Source organism: Triturus cristatus, chromosome 4_2, assembly GCF_964204655.1.
Source record: "Triturus cristatus chromosome 4_2, aTriCri1.1, whole genome shotgun sequence".
In the NCBI taxonomy this organism is placed as follows: domain Eukaryota; kingdom Metazoa; phylum Chordata; class Amphibia; order Caudata; family Salamandridae; genus Triturus; species Triturus cristatus.
Window position 1 is genome coordinate 120459101 of NC_140586.1, and position 12748 is coordinate 120471848.

A 12748-nucleotide genomic window follows, 5' to 3' on the forward strand; every position below is an offset into this window, starting at 1 on the left:
GTCCGCGGGTGGGGGTACGGGTCGTACTTACACTGTTGGGCTGGGGGTACGCTCCGTACGTCCGCGGGTGGGGGTACGGGTCGTACTTACACTGTTGGGCTGGGGGTACGCTCCGTACGTCCGCGGGTGGGGGTACGGGTCGTACTTACACTGTTGGGCTGGGGGTACGCTCCGTGCGTCCGCGGGTGGGGGTACGGGTCGTACTTACACTGTTGGGCTGGGGGTACGCTCCGTGCGTCCGCGGGTGGGGGTACGGGTCGTACTTACACTGTTGGGCTGGGGGTACGCTCCGTACGTCCGCGGGTGGGGGTACGGGTCGTACTTACACTGTTGGGCTGGGGGTACGCTCCGTGCGTCCGCGGGTGGGGGTACGGGTCGTACTTACACTGTTGGGCTGGGGGTACGCTCCGTGCGTCCGCGGGTGGGGGTACGGGTCGTACTTACACTGTTGGGCTGGGGGTACGCTCCTTGCGTCCGCGGGTGGGGGTACGGGTCGTACTTACACTGTTGGGCTGGGGGTACGCTCCGTGCGTCCGCGGGTGGGGGTACGGGTCGTAGTTACACTGTTGGGCTGGGGGTACGCTCCGTGCGTCCGCGGGTGGGGGTACGGGTCGTACTTACACTGTTGGGCTGGGGGTACGCTCCGTACGTCCGCGGGTGGGGGTACGGGTCGTACTTACACTGTTGGGCTGGGGGTACGCTCCGTGCGTCCGCGGGTGGGGGTACGGGTCGTACTTACACTGTTGGGCTGGGGGTACGCTCCGTGCGTCCGCGGGTGGGGGTACGGGTCGTACTTACACTGTTGGGCTGGGGGTACGCTCCGTACGTCCGCGGGTGGGGGTACGGGTCGTACTTACACTGTTGGGCTGGGGGTACGCTCCGTGCGTCCGCGGGTGGGGGTACGGGTCGTACTTACACTGTTGGGCTGGGGGTACGCTCCGTACGTCCGCGGGTGGGGGTACGGGTCGTACTTACACTGTTGGGCTGGGGGTACGCTCCGTGCGTCCGCGGGTGGGGGTACGGGTCGTACTTACACTGTTGGGCTGGGGGTACGCTCCGTACGTCCGCGGGTGGGGGTACGGGTCGTACTTGCACTGTTGGGCTGGGGGGTACGCTCCTTGCATACGGGGTGGGGGTAGGGTCCGTACATATCCGTCCCCATGCTATGTGATGTTTGTGCGGCCCGTACCCAGGCCTTTGCCACGTGGGTGCGATCCGTCCCGCCATTGTTGGGGTGACGTGTGTGGGCGTGGTCCGACTCGTACCCACGCTCTTCAGGCGTGGGTACGGGACGTACCTGTCTGGTTGTGTTGCCGGTTCGCGTGGTGACGGACTTCCGTTGTGGCGGTCGCTGGCTTATCAGGACACGCCCCCACCCCCTCGTGGTGACCAGGGCATGGGAGTCAGGTATGTCCAGGCCATGTGTAGTGTGTCACTCATGTGGTTGTTTTGTGGCCTGCCCTGGTCGTGCCACCCCCACCCCACCCCACTTTCCCCCCTCCCTTAGTTATTCTGACCTTCTGCGGCGTCTGCGTCGTAACCTGTAGAGGAGGTGTACTGCTATGAGGGCAGGGATGACTCGTAGGTTCGGGTCCATGTCTGTCCGTCGCGTACTGGTACTCCTTGCTCGCGTCGTCCTGTCGCGTACGGGTCCTCCTTGATCGCGTCGTCCTGTCGCGTACGGGTCCTCCTTGGTGGCGTCGTCCTGTGTGTCCGTCACGTACTGGTCCTCCTTGTTCGCGTCGCCGTCTGTCCGTCGCGTACTGGTGGTCCTTGTTCGCGTCGTCCTGATTTCCCGGCAGTTTTTGGCTGCCGCAAAATATTCACCGTGCGGGGTGACGTCGGTGCGAATCGTGATTCCTGGGTCGTGAATGGCTGGCTGCGTGCGTCCCGACGTCAGGTCGGCGCTTTCCCGGATCGCATTGGTAGGTGTTTTTTGTTCGGTCGGTCTTTTTTACGATTCGTACGGTAATGGTGTACCCGTGCGAATCGTAATTCCATGTTTGTATATTTTGACGACCGGGTACGCGTCGGACGGAGAATATGCTCCGTCCGACGGTTCGTACCCGGTTTTTGCCGGATCGTGATCGGCACCAATATGTCGATTTGGATTTCCTAGACCTGGTCTTTCAAATGGAAGAGTAAACAGTTTTATGTCATCTGTGAGACATACTATCACAAGAAAATCACCTAAGAATACCTACAACCTTAAAAGAAAAGAAGAATCAAAAAATATAAATGACTACAACCCAGTCATTTTATCCATGTGGAATGCTAACATGGATATACAGTATGTAGCTGACAATTCCATTGCTGTTGCTCGATATGTAACGTCTTACATTACTAAATCAGAAAAAACTGAATTGAAAGAAATGTGGGAAGAGATTTCTCACGAGAAGACTGTCAGTAAGAAGCTGTACAGTTTCAGTTTAAAGATGTTATCGCATCGAGAAATTGGATCCTACGAATGTTCAGATAGGTTATCTTCTGCAAGTCTCTACTCGAAATCAAGAAGAATAATTTGGGCAAGTTTAGGCCTTGCAGCAATGAGAAATCGGGTACTGAAATCTGTTGGAGAAATTGAATATTTGGCCGAGAATGACCCAGAAAGTACAGATATTTTGAAATCAAACATGTTGGACACATATTATCCCAAGAGAAGTCATCATCTGGAGAACATGTGTCTCTATGAAGTGCTGCAGAACTACATTTATTCACGGAAAGCCGCAGAAGACATCAACAATGGAAAATATAAAGTCATTGGTGAGGAAGGATGTTTGGTGAAGCAAACAAAAGGAAGTTTGATAAATCACCGGAAGCTGAGTTGCGACACTACTGACAAAAAGGAATTTTACTACTTGGCTCTTTTACAGCTGTTTAAACCATGGCGTTCAGAGGATGAACTACTGGGAGAATTTCAAAGCTATGAAGATTCATTTAATGCTTGCAAAGACAGCATACAATGCAGTACATTCACAACTTATCTGCAAATGTTAAATGAAGAAATTGAACAGGAAACTACAATTGCAGCTGAAGTAGCTAGAGACAGTTCTCAAGACAGCCAAAGTTCAGGAACACTCAGTCAAGATCCCCTAGGACAACCAATCGTTGAAAATGAAGCATCAATAGCCATGAATGAAGTGGAAACGGCTATGAATCAAGCTCAAGAAGAATTTATAGACTTACAAAATTTGGAAAGACAACTGAATGAAGAGCAGCAACAAATTTATGAAGAGATCAGAAGCAAAATTGATCACGGATTTCAACATGAAAAAAAAGAGTGCTCATGCACATCATTTCATCCAATCAGGATGTATGTAAGTGGACAAGCTGGAACTGGAAAAAGTTTCTTAATAAAAGTCATCAGAAGCTACCTACAGCAAAAAACGGATTCTACTTTGTCTTGTGTGGTTACTGCTCCAACTGGGTTAGCAGCCTATAACATAAAAGGAATCACCTTACATCGTTTGCTAATGTTACCAGTGGAGCATGAGAACAAAATACAATACAACAAGCTAACTGGAGAAGCATGCTTGGAAGTTTCAAGAGTATTGAAGAAGATGCAAGTTCTCATTATTGATGAGGTGAGCATGGTATCAAACTTAATGCTTGCCTTTGTGCATTTAAGAATGCAGCAAATTCTAAGGACAGACTATGACGTGTTATTTGGTGGAAAACATGTCATAGTTTTTGGGGATCTTCTACAGCTTACTCCAGTTAAAGGACAACCAGTGTTTAATACTGTGACACATGAAGACACAAAGAAGTCATTGGGAAGCATTGGTAATGCAAATATTTGGTCCTTCTTTGAGTACAAGGAACTTACTACTAATATGAGGCAAGCAAACGATGAAGAATATGGAAGTATTCTGAAAGATATCAGGATTGGACTACTCACTGAAGCAGGCACAAAAGCATTACAGAGTCGGTTGCTACATAATTTATTTCCAAAGGAAGAAATAGTTGCAGAGAAGATATACAAGAACATTGCAGAAAAGAAAAGTGTCATCTGCTTAATGCCAACTCTACGTGAATGCTCAATATTCAATGAGGAGCTTTTGAAATTGGAAAAGGAAGATATCAGGAAATTGGAAGCAGTGGACAAAATTGAGGATGGAAGAATTACTATCACATTAACAGGCACACTGAAAAATAAATTGGATTCACTAGAGAAGAACATTTCCAAAACAGCTTGATTAGAAAAAAATCTATATGTTTGCATGAACTGTAGATTATTTTTAAGGAGAAATTTGGATGTTGAAAAAGGTTTAGTTAATGGAGCTATGGGAAGAGTTGTGGGTTTTATTAATTATCAGAAAAAAGATGGAATTGAATGTTTAAAAATAAAATTTGATCAGATAGAAGAAGTTAAAGACATTTCTCGTTGTTCAGTTCGTTTCATGCTTGTGAAAGACTTATATGTACGTAGGAAGCAGTTTCCGTTTTCTCTAGCATATGCTGTAACTATTCACAAGTCTCAAGGATTGACTGTAGATTGTGCTTTTGTGAACATTGGTTCAACTGTGTTCAAAGAAGGTATGGCATATGTTGCTTTGTCACGAGTGAAAACATTATCAGGTTTATTCATGATAGACTTTGATGACTCAAAAGTTAGTGCTGATACAAATTGTGTAAAGGAGTATAATAGATTAAGAAGAAGCTATGCTCCTCATTTAGGTCAGTATCCTGTGTTGGAGAAACGTGTAGTTTCTCGTAAAAGGAGAAATGAGAATATCTGTAATGAAGATGTAGAGAGGAGGAAAAAAAAGAGGAGTGATGTAATTGCAAGCAAAAAGAAAAAGGAAAATGAAGAACAGGTTGTAGGATGTCATTTTGAAAATAGCTCTGGTGTCAACTGCTACGCTAATGTAGTGCTTGCTGAATGTTGCATTTTATCTGGAAAGTGTGCAAGAGCAGATAATAGTAAATCAGGGAAAAAGATTCTGTTCTGAGTTGAGTCTCCTTTTTCAAAAGCTGAGTAATGATAAAACTCAAATAGAAAGTGCTACTGAAATTAGAAAACTTTTAGATGTATGTTCAGGACGAACACAGTTTTCACAAAATGTACAGCAAGACACACAGGAATTCTTGATGTTTTTTCTTCAGGTACTGGAAGAAGAAGGGGTTCCCATAGAAAATTTATTTGGTCTCTCTTATAAATGGGAACATAGTTGTGAAAACTGTTACAATATATGTGGCTCTAATGTTGATTCTGAAAGGTTTATTTATTTAACATTGCCAGAAAGTAAAACAGTCACTTTTGCTAAATTAGTTAAAGATGCTAATCATAGCATGGAATGTAGTGAGTGTCAATCTGATATGTTTTCAACGTTAATTTTAAAGGAATACGGACAATATGTAATTTTAATGATGCAACGCTGTAAAGCTGATGGTTCAAAATTAGATACTTTAATAAAGAAGTTTACAGGACAGCAATTATCAATTTCAGGAAAAACTTTTGTAACAGTTGCAATAATTTTCCATGAAGGACCTACTGTAACTTCTGGACATTACACAGTTTATCTTAAATGTGAAAAAGGCTGGACACTGTGTAATGATTCCCAATTGATTTTTAAGCAACGTTTGCCTTTTGATTTAGCAAATTCCTATCTAATCTTCCTGAAACCTAAATTTTAGAGAGATTTGGCAACATCTGTACAAAACAATTTTACCATTTTATTGGATTACCATTGGAATTTTAAAAAAAAAATGATTTTACAAATTATCATTTGGCCTAATGGAAAGGTAACCAATTGTAATGTGGACTTTTTCAATTTTTAATGAAACTTTGGAAAACCAACTCGGTAACATCTGCACAATTTAAATTTTGGAATGTTATTGGATTGCCATTGGAAATTTATTCAAAAAAGATTTTTAAAATTACTATTTGGCCATGCGGAAAGGTAAACAATTCTATTGTGGACTTATTTAATTATTAATTAATCTTTCGGAAACCAAAATGTTACAGACAATCGGTGAGATCTGTACAATTTAAACTTTAGATTTTTATTGGATTACCATTGGAAATTTAATCAAAAAAGAATTTTAAAATTACTATTTGGCCTAAAGGAAATGGAACCAGATGTATTGTGGAGTTATTTGAGATATATTTTTGTGATTATACTTCTGAAACAAAAATGTCAGACGGTATTTTAAAGAAATAAGTATTGATATTAGATGATATTTTTTAAGAATATTATGCATTTCTATAAAGTTATGTTTATGCAAAAAGAGATTGTGGGCTTTTTTAAAACAATCTTTGAGATTGTTAATTTTTTTTTTGCCCGCTGTTAAATGATGAATGCAATTGCTTTCACAATTTATAGTGAAATGCAATATATTCTGAAAACAGCAAAAAAAAGGCAAAAATTTTTTTTGAAAAAAATGTAAATATGTGTACTGTATTATAAAATGTTTTATTAAATATTAATACTTTTTTATTTTTTTTCAGATTGAGATAGAAAATTTTCGAAAACTAGAACCATTTTTAAAGCAATTAAAATTAAATTTAAATTAATAAATATTTTTTTGAGTGGGTATGGTAAGTCAAAAATTTCATGGTCCCTTTTTTCCACTTCTCCACAATCACATTTTCAGTTTTTCATTGTAGTCTCTCAAGGACCTTGTAATGTGATAATTGATTTTTAGTGTTTTTAAAAAAAAAAAAAAAAAAAAAATTACGCGTACCGTACGCGTACGGTAAAAAAAAAATCAAAAAAAAGTTTTAAAACATATATAAAAAATAGTTGAAAGGTAAGGTTGGCTCTTACAAGAGCCGTTGTGTTCATGCAGGGACAGAGGAAAGAAAGAATGGGAATATTAGTCGGTACGACAAATGTGCTGATCTATTTTATTGTTCACTAGGGAAACACTGGTCTCCCTATGACAAATTAGATCATGACAAGTGGCGCACCGTAATTTCAACCCTCAGAAATCGATGGTTTGTTTCCAGAGGAGAAGAAAAAGGAGATGCTCCCACCACAGATGAAGGGCTCACCTGACCTGCCGAAGATGGACTCGGCCCTGCAGATGATGGACCAGGCTGAGCTGCTGTGGATGTACTTGGTTGACTTACTGAAGGGTTACCTTCAGTATGTCGAGCATGTGTCCTTCTGTGTACATCTTTAAGGTGTCTCAACATGGTGTGATTCCCGAAGGAATACTTCTTGTTGGGATTCCCTCTTGAAAGTACACGGCCACACAGCTTACAAGTCACTAAGGGTGCATTTACCTTTTTCTTGCCCTCTGGAAAAGTAAAATACTCCCATATGAAAGAGGTCTTGTCTTTCCTCCTTCTCTGCCTCAAGGTAGTGCTGCTAGCCTCACTCTCAGAAGAGCTCTGCTGTTCTGCCATCGTATCACAAAGACAACCCAGCTCCTTCTCCTAAGGGATCACAAGCAGAAATGAGGGGAATGGGTGTGGTGTAGGAGAGTTCTAGAACTGAAAGTAGTTTCAACCAATCAAAAGTTGTGTTTCTTGATCACATGACCCACCGTGCGCGTACGTTACGCTTACGGTGCGCTTACGGTGCGCTTACGGCAAAAGTACGCATGCGCGTAAAAAAGACACGCGCTCGCGCGCATGCGCATAACAGTCACTCCCCAACACTTCCGCATAACGTGCGCGTGTAGCATACACGCCTACGCGCCTCACGCACAGTACGCGCGGCTACGCAAATTGCGTAACTATACGCAAACAGAGTAGATAAATTACGGACATTGCGTAAACCGTACACTTACCGTACGCGCACTAAAAAAAAAAAAAAAAAAATATTTTCAAAGTTATACTAATATATCTTACCTGTTTGGTAAAAAAAAAAAAGAGAAAACTTGAAATATTGCAGATTTTTTAGAAAAAAACCATAGTGTTTTAAGAGAATAAAAAGTTTAAAAAAAACTTGTTTTTTTAAAAAAAAAAACACATTTAATATAAGAATTTATAATAAAAAAATCATAAAAAATCAATAAAAAAAAATATGGGAATCACATATGTTATAGCTAAGAATTAGCATTTAAAAAACCATACAAATTCACTGAAAAAACCATGGGTTTCACACACGTTATAGTTAGAAATTAGCATTTAAAAAACCTTGCAAATTCACTGAAAAAACCATAGGTTTCACACATGTTATAGTTAGGAATTAGCATTTAAAAAACCTTGCAAATTCAGTGAAAAAACCATAGGTTTCACACACGTTATAGTTAGGAATTAGCATTTAAAAAACCTTGCAAATTCAGTGAAAAAACCATAGGTTTCACACACGTTATAGTTAGCTGGACATTTCACTCGTAAAAAACCAATGAAATTTCCCTGTTATAGTTAGTTAAGCTAACTATAACTCGCGCGCCCGCAATGCACTGTTGATGACGTCACATATTACATCACTCATGACATGGTCAGTGACATCACTCATGACATCACTGATGACATCTCAAATGACATCACTGATGACATCACTGATGACATCATCCATGTGATAGAGTGGCAGACCTCCTCTCACCCTAATATAACCTTTGATACACACATTCAAAAATAGAGACTGAAATTTTAAAAAAAATGGACATACCAATACCAATTACAACAACCTCTTCAATAATTCTAAGATCCACATAAACATCCACTTATTCACCAACAGTCCTGTACAGTCACTCATTCGTGTACTCACACATCATATGTACTCATACACCTATACATCCTGTAACACAATGCCACTCATCCATAGAGTTACTCACACACATAGTTACTCATGCTAATAAAGAATCAAACATACATTTATTTGCATATACAGTTATACACACACCACCACACTTACTTCTACGGAAACTTACACATACTTAGTCTTTTAAACAATCACTTATAGAAACACATACTTATTCATACAGGAACTCTTTCAATCTCTCACTCTCACATACACTCACTTATATACACCAATAGTCACATATACTAGTTTAAAACATATGTAGTTACTCATAGAGACACTATTGAGACAGCCATTCACTCACTAACACACCCATACACACACTCTTCCACCCATACAGTCCTGCACATATGCTGTCTTCAACACATACAAACAGTGAGCCACTCATTCATGCACTTATGCACTACGTAATACCCCCCACTGAACCATACAGACACTCAGACACTCATACTGATACTCAAAAAAACAACTAATAACCTATATAGACACTCATGTTGCTGCTCACCAACCCATGCAGCCACTTATACACAAAGTGAGAGACTGATACAGGTATTTACACATTTAAACATTACTCACTTAGCCATGTATTCAATAAGATACACTTAATCAGTCAGTAATACAATCAATTTTTCAAAAACAAATCATCCATTTAGACACTTATATACTCATTTATTCTTCCATCGACCTTGAGATATATAAAACATATTTAATTTTCAGAAAAACACACATTCACTGGATGATGTCATCAGTGATGTCATCAGTGATGTCATTTGAGATGTCATCAGTGATGTCATGAGTGATGTCACTGACCATGTCATGAGTGATGTAATATGTGACGTCATCAGCAGTGCATTGCGGGCGCGCGAGTTATAGTTAGCTTAACTAACTATAACGGGGAAATTTCATTGGTTTTTTACGAGTGAAATGTCCAGCTAACTATAACGTGTGTGAAACCTATGGTTTTTTCACTGAATATATATATATATATATATTTTCAAAACAAAGCATCCTGCATTCGAAAGTGCACTCCAGAACAGATAATTAAAGGGCAGCTGGCTTTCTTCCTTCGTTTCACATTAAAAAGCCTTACGCGTTTCGAAGTATGAACTTCTTGATCACAGGCAAACTTCTAATGTGGCGCAGCAGATAACGAGAACACTCCCCTTTGCATTTTATTCAAATTGCCCTCCAGTGGGCCTGTTCGTAAAACACTATTGTGATGCATTATGGGGTGTATAGTACATAGTGTCTCATTCATTATTACCCTCGTGGGTTCTGCACTCGCAAAAGTCCATTAATCAATAATTTTCATTACCCTTCAGTGGATTTTAGAAGGACGAAGGCCAGATTTTATGCCAATCCATTCTCCCACATGCAGACTTCGACCAGTTCTGTGTCTGCGTGGCCCCTTTCACATCTTCGGGTGGTGCTCTTTCACGGCTGGACGGCCGTAATTAATTTTCCAAACAAAGCATCCTGCATTCGAAAGTGCACTCCAGAACAGATAATTAAAGGGCAGCTGGCTTTCTTCCTTCGTTTCACATTAAAAAGCCTTACGCGTTTCGAAGTATGAACTTCTTGATCACAGGCAAACTTCTAATGTGGCGCAGCAGATAACGAGAACACTCCCCTTTGCATTTTATTCAAATTGCCCTCCAGTGGGCCTGTTCGTAAAACACTATTGTGATGCATTATAGGGTGTATAGTACATAGTGTCTCATTCATTATTACCCCTGCAAAGGGGAGTGTTCTCGTTATCTGCTGCGCCACATTAGAAGTTTGCCTGTGATCAAGAAGTTCATACTTCGAAACGCGTAAGGCTTTTAAATGTGAAACGAAGGAAGAAAGCCAGCTGCCCTTTAATTATCTGTTCTGGAGTGCACTTTCGAATGCAGGATGCTTTGTTTGGAGAATATATATATATATATACACATATATATATATATATAGCAGGTATGTGAGGAGAGTGGTGGCTAATAGGGAAATATTGATTCTGATGAGAAAAATGGCACCCTATAAAACCTTTGGTCACTGATATTTTCACTCTGTACACCATACAGTGCTGGAGATATTATTGTTTTTGATAGAGTGATTAAGGATTTGGATAGCTACTTTGCACCCAAAGTTGATATGTACTATGCAGGTGGAGATTGCAGAAATCTGGCACAAGACAGATTAGTACGTGGCTATCCAACACTCAAGTACACAAACCACTCAGTGGATATATGTACATGATATTTCTATAACGCAAACCAAGCAAAAAGGCAGCGGAACGCTGTACATCATGGGTACTTGCAAGCATTTGCCCAGAGGACAAAATGTTTGGGGTGTTATGTGACAGACTGCCGCATTGATGACAGCAGGGTAGTGGTCGGGTGAGGGCAGGGAGATTGGCTTGGGGGTTGTTGGTGGTATGGTGGGTACAGGGAAGCTAAATATATATATCTAGTGGCTGAATTGCACAATGTGAAACTAGAATTTCCGGGATCAATCCTGGCTTACCCACTTTACCAAACTGTGTGATCCTAGGCAACTGTTTTATTTCCCTTTCTCTCCATTTTCTTCATTATTCCATTTAGGAGGACCTCGAAATACATAACTTCAAGTTGTGCGCTGTACAAAACCTTCTACTGTATTTGATTTAATAAACTATAATGTTGTTCATGTATAAGAGGAAGCCAGGCCACCCAGAGGGTGCATGTAACTATTGACATGCCTCTTAGTTTACTACTGACATTGTTGTCAGGGTGGGTTGAGGAATTAATCTTTCTAAATTTGGGTTTGACAACTATCACTTTTAAAATAATATTTCTCAATGCACTGATATAATCTCACATACTAAGGAGAAATGGTTCTGCTTGTTAATGAAATACCCTTTTAGAATTTAAAAAAGACTTTATCATAGTTTTACAGGTTTCTTGAAAGGTGCCCGTTTATTTAACATTTTTTAATGTTAGTTTTGAGTTGAGTAAACAGCAGCACAGGACTGCTGTTGGCTAGGGGCCCATATATAAAGGTTAGGAGGGCCGCATCTAGCCCCCGGGCCGTACTTTGAGTATCACAGCTGTACATGGTCAGGGTGCAACTTTTTAAAACAAATGACTCTTTATTGAGATTTTAACAGGTAAGGGAAGACATAGATGCAGGTCATTCACTTGTCGGATGCAACATTTAACATTCTGACATTAATACATTGGAGGGCCAATGAGTGAGGCTAGCTGTAGCCGTGATTGCTTGGTTCCCCGGAACATGGGGTGTTATCGAGCCGCAACCCACACTCAGGTTGTGTCTCAAGAAGGTGTGGAGGCAGATGGGCTACCCTCGAGCTCTCTGGGGTTGCAAGATGATATAGTGCGATAAAAAACAAAAGGGCTCATTCCCGGTGTGCTGCTGCAACCTGTGCGTTGGCAAAACACCACTGTGTCCACTTCCCTGGGCGAGCCCCGGTGATATTTCGCATAATCGACGACTCAGGGTGGTCACCAGCCTGGGTCAGGCTCCAGCGCCAACAGTAGACCATCCTGTGATCTGGGTACCCACCACCGCCTGCTAGCAGAGCGGTTGGGGCGTGTTCTCTAGCTTTCGCCTAGTGGCGATCATCACTCTGCCAAGCCGAAGGTGGGCAGAATGCCTTCCAGTACATCGCCATCGCCCGCCATGCCAATCCCAATGCCAGATCAAGGGCACCCGTCCTAAAAAAAGAAGTGGAGGGACTAATCAAGTTATGCACCATGCAAGTGGCATTATAGTGTGTGACATCTCAGTGCAACATCACGGCATCACAGGAACTGACATCACAACCCATGATCTGTCAGGAAGTGACATCACAATAAGTGACATCAGATATTCACACTTCTCACACATTTTGCAGGTCTATCATGAGTACTTTTGAGAACATTATGAGATTTAACAAATGAGATTTTACTTGTGGGTTGTGCCAAAAAAGTGACGCAACACCAATACAAAATGTGGACCTAAATGTATACATTTATTTTTTCTAAACTTTGCCACAACGAAAAACATAGCAGGACATCTATTCTGCTTAATTG